Here is a 5000-nt window from a genome sequence, read left to right on the forward strand (position 1 = left end):
CCAAGCGGTTCTTCTGTTGTTGTTCGTTAACGACGGCATCGTTCCGTCCGTTTTAAGAACACACGTCACAATAATTTCGTACACACTACAATTGCACAAACACCGCACGCACACACTGGGCGCAACCGCTAGAGCAGCGGGCGCGCGCGTTTCGCTTCCTCTCGCGAGAGTAAGAGAAACTGAGCCGAACGCGACAACTTTCAACGACAGCGTCGAGACACGTCGACGCGCGCACCGGCGCCGACCGTCGCGCGATCGCCATGCGGGACCGGGACGATGCGAGCAAACACGCGCGACGCGTAAACGCGAACGTCGTTGTCGTCGTTGTCGTTGTCGTTGCGTAAAGACTCGACGCGCACCCGTGCCGCGGGAGACACGGTGCGGCGGGGAGAATTTATTTGTGCGACAAAAGTATCGTATAGACGTGGCTTAACACGGCCAATACGGATGACGAGTCGTAATCGAACATATATTCGAACGGATCGTTCGGCCGCTCGGCGGCCTAGCGAAACCGTCAATTGCACGCGCGACAGAGATGCGGCGCTACGACCGGAGTCGCAGCGATCGCCGCTCGTCACGCGAACAGTGTGGCTTTTTGTTTTTATGCAGCCGGCCCTCAGACAGGAGTGGTCCTGGATATTTCTCCACGGACCGCAATGTGCGTTCGAAATGTCGATGTTCAAATGTGTCCTGCAGTTCACACTATGACGCGCAGTTAACTGCGTTCTTCATCGACCCGCGAGCCAAGTGATCCACCGTTCAGGGTAATCGTTTTGTTTTTGTGTGTGTTTTTGTATGAGAAAATATAAAAGGTGCGAAAAAATTAAACAAAAAAATTTGAAAATAATACTTATCATTAACGTGTACGACAAATGAAAAGAAAGAAAATCTCTTTTATTTGCGTGGTTGTACACAAAAATTAAAATATTATTTCAAAGTATCAATAGGCGATAGCGAACGCTAATCAAAGCGTGTCGCAACGCACACGTCGCGAATCGACGAGAGAGAGTCAACCGTCTCGGATTCGATTTTGATTCGTATCATTCACGTGTTTTTGTATTTTTTTCTTTTTTTGCGAGTCTTTGACAACAACAAAACAAAAAGAAAAAACCAACGTTAATGATCCTTCCGCAGGTTCCCCTACGGAAACCTTGTTACGACTTTTACTTCCTCTAAATGATCAAGTTTGGTCAACTTCCCAGCAACGCCGACGGCCGTGAGGCCACCGCGTGTCGGTCCGAAGACCTCACTAAATCATTCAATCGGTAGTAGCGACGGGCGGTGTGTACAAAGGGCAGGGACGTAATCAACGCGAGCTTATGACTCGCGCTTACTAGGAATTCCTCGTTTATGGGGGATAATTGCAAACCCCAATCCCCAGCACGAAGGAGTTTCAACGGGTTGCCCGGGCCTCTAGGCCAGGGAGAACATGTTGATTCCTTCAGTGTAGCGCGCGTGCGGCCCAGGACATCTAAGGGCATCACAGACCTGTTATTGCTCAATCTCGTGCGGCTCGAAGCCGCCGGTCCCTCTAAGAAGAATTTTAATACGTCGCCAGTGAGTTGCGCTCCCCGAGAGTCGCGCACACCTTGAATGACGACGCCTATTTAGCAGGCTAGAGTCTCGTTCGTTACCGGAATTAACCAGACAAATCGCTCCACCAACTAAGAACGGCCATGCACCACCACCCACCGAATCAAGAAAGAGCTGTTAATCTGTCAATCCTTCCGGTGTCCGGGCCTGGTGAGATTTCCCGTGTTGAGTCAAATTAAGCCGCAGGCTCCACTCCTGGTGGTGCCCTTCCGTCAATTCCTTTAAGTTTCAGCTTTGCAACCATACTCCCCCCGGAGTCCAAAATCTTTGGTTTCCCGGAAGCTGCCCGCCGAGCCATTGTAGTAACGTCGGCGGATCGCTAGATGACATATTTACGGTTAGAACTAGGGCGGTATCTAATCGCCTTCGAACCTCTAACTTTCGTTCTTGATTGATGAAAACACCTTTGGCAAATGCTTTCGCTGATGTTCGTCTTGCGACGATCCAAGAATTTCACCTCTAACGTCGCAATACGAATGCCCCCAGTTATCCCTATTAATCATTACCTCGGAGTTCTGAAAACCAACAAAATAGAACCGAGATCATATTCTATTATTCCATGCACGAAATATTCAAGCGGCATTTTGAGCCCGCTTTGAGCACTCTAATTTGTTCAAAGTAAAATTGTCGGCCCACCTCGACACTCACCGAAGAGCACCGCGATAGGATTTTGATATTGAACCGGCGTTTTACCGCCGGCTCACCGACGATATGCTCCGCAGACGTGTCAGTATCACCGCGGATGCGGTGCACCGACAGCGCGGCGCACAAATGCAACTACGAGCTTTTTAACCGCAACAATTTTAGTATACGCTATTGGAGCTGGAATTACCGCGGCTGCTGGCACCAGACTTGCCCTCCAATTGTTCCTCGTTAAAATATTTAAAGTGTACTCATTCCGATTACGAGGCCTCGTAAGAGTCCCGTATCGTTATTTTTCGTCACTACCTCCCCGTGCCGGGAGTGGGTAATTTGCGCGCCTGCTGCCTTCCTTGGATGTGGTAGCCGTTTCTCAGGCTCCCTCTCCGGAATCGAACCCTGATTCCCCGTTACCCGTGACAACCATGGTAGTCGCAGAAACTACCATCGAAAGTTGATAAGGCAGACATTTGAAAGATGCGTCGCCGGTACTGGACCGTGCGATCGGCAAAAGTTATCCAGATTCATCAAAATTAACGACTTCGGACGCATGGCCCTCCGCCGATTGGTTTTGATCTAATAAAAGCACTCATCCCATCACTGGTCAGAGTTCTGATTGCATGTATTAGCTCTAGAATTACCACAGTTATCCAAGTAACTGAGTAAGATCTAAGGAACCAAAACTGATATATTGAGCCATTCGCGGTATCGCCTTAATACGGCTTGCACTGAGACATGCATGGCTTAATCTTTGAGACAAGCATATAACTACTGGCAGGATCAACCAGGGAGCTGCTTACGCAAACGACACGCCTACACCGCGGTCACGCGGCTTCGGCGAGCCGCTGGCTCGGCGGCGTCGAGGGGCGCGCGCTTGCGCGCGCGCCTTCTCGACACGCGTGAACGTAACGCGTCGAATTTGCACGCGACGCGACGTTCGCGCTTCATATCGATAGACTAACTTTGACCGGTCTACGAGCGGCCGTCCCGTCACGATCTCGCAACGAGGTGATGTACAACGATGCTCGACCACTGTGAGGGACATAAAACTGCAACGAACACGACCCCGCGGGCGGGAATCGATGTTGTGACAATTTGAAAATTGAACATTCATCTAAACGCAACTTCTCAATTTTTATTCAATACGTTATTGTAAACATATTAAAACTCGGCTGGCAATTACATGCGCACACACACGCATGATTCGCACTAGATACGATCAACGCCCGGAGCTTGAGGGATAAATTCCAACACGACGCTGCGCACACCGTTTCGACGATGGGCGCGTGTGCGTCCTCTTTTATACATTCTTTACATATACGGTCGCCGTGGCGACCGCGCACGTGTCGAACACGCTAGGCGCCCTGCGTTGAGGTGTGCCTAGAAGCGTATTCTTTTAACATCACAGATAACACCGGGGGAGACGGTCCCAAATCTTGGTCGATTGGTAACATCACCATACGGTCTGCGAACGCGGTGCTATAATATAATTTTATATTATATTATATAAAATATGAGGAGGAGTAGTATGTATATTCTTTGTTATTTTGTGTTGACACAAGAGAGATATATAAAATGTACTATACACCACACACACAGAGAGAGAGAGAGCTGGGAAAGATCTCGGCGGTCTCGCATTCGAAATACGAATTTGATATAATTTCCTCCGAAAATCCATACCCATATCTATATCATCCATGCGCGAATATATGTATATAATATTCTCACACTTCGCACAAACACAAAAACAAGAACACATTCTATTCTCTCTCGTCCGTCGTTCGTGTCTATTTGAGACGAACGACGCGCGGCAACGAGAACGAGTCGACGCTGTGCGCACGACTGTTTCGCTCCACATCTATACCGAGAGCAATAGTCCGCGTCGGCATTGGAGCGGACGTCGAATGTTTCTCGTAGAGCGAGCGAGAGAGAGACGATTTTTCATTTTATTATGTATGTGTATTGGCGTGCAGTAGTAGCACGTAGTAGTACTAGTAGTAGTAGTAAAAAAATATTATTATTTATTTTATTGACTGATATGATTTTGTTTGTTTTCTTTTTTTTGAATAGACATTTGTATTGATAGATATGTTTCTCGTTGAAGCTCGCAGCACACGCTCAGAGAAATGGCAATGTGGGTTTATTTGAAGAAAAGAAAAAACAAAAAAAACAATTATATTTATTAATAATATGTATGTATGTATGTATGTATGTATGTATGTATGTATAATAATGAATTATAATAATTATTCCGATGCAACGTCAGAGGAAAATGTTTCTCGTACAGGTGCGGCGCGCGACGGCCGGCCGCTCGACAGTTTCGCGCCGAATGTTTCTCGTTGAAGCTCGCAGCACACGCTCAGAGAAATGGCAATGTGGGTTTATTTGAAGAAAAGAAAAAACAAAAAAAACAATTATATTTATTAATAATATGTATGTATGTATGTATGTATGTATGTATGTATAATAATGAATTATAATAATTATTCCGATACAATGTCAGAGGAAAATGTTTCTCGTACAAGATCGCCACGCGACGCGACAAGATGCCGTTCAACGGCACGATATCTACAACTCTGTCGATAGATATGTAGATAGTATCTACTCTGTCAAGTATATGTGTGTAACGTGTGGTGGTGTGTGGTGTGGGGTTTTGTTAGCGATAGCGATACGTTTCTAGTTAAAATTGAATATTTAAAAATAAAAACTCTTCTGGTAAGAAAAACTATTTATGGTTTATTATGGTGTGTCTAGTGCAACAACATCAA

General features: G+C 46.6%; 2 non-coding genes across 2 annotated transcripts; both read right to left on the reverse strand.

Moving 5' to 3' along the window:
- Nucleotides 1-610: 610 nt before the first annotated feature.
- Nucleotides 611-767, reverse strand: LOC123719402. Its single transcript, XR_006755457.1, has one exon. It is a non-coding gene; the product is annotated as a 5.8S ribosomal RNA (ribosomal RNA).
- Nucleotides 768-1117: 350 nt separating this feature from the next.
- On the reverse strand, nt 1118-3023 carry LOC123719405. Its single transcript, XR_006755459.1, has one exon. It is a non-coding gene; the product is annotated as a small subunit ribosomal RNA (ribosomal RNA).
- Between the last annotated feature and the right edge of the window lie 1977 nt (nt 3024-5000).

This window comes from Pieris brassicae, unplaced genomic scaffold, assembly GCF_905147105.1.
Source record: "Pieris brassicae unplaced genomic scaffold, ilPieBrab1.1, whole genome shotgun sequence".
NCBI classification, from domain to species: Eukaryota; Metazoa; Arthropoda; class Insecta; order Lepidoptera; family Pieridae; genus Pieris; species Pieris brassicae.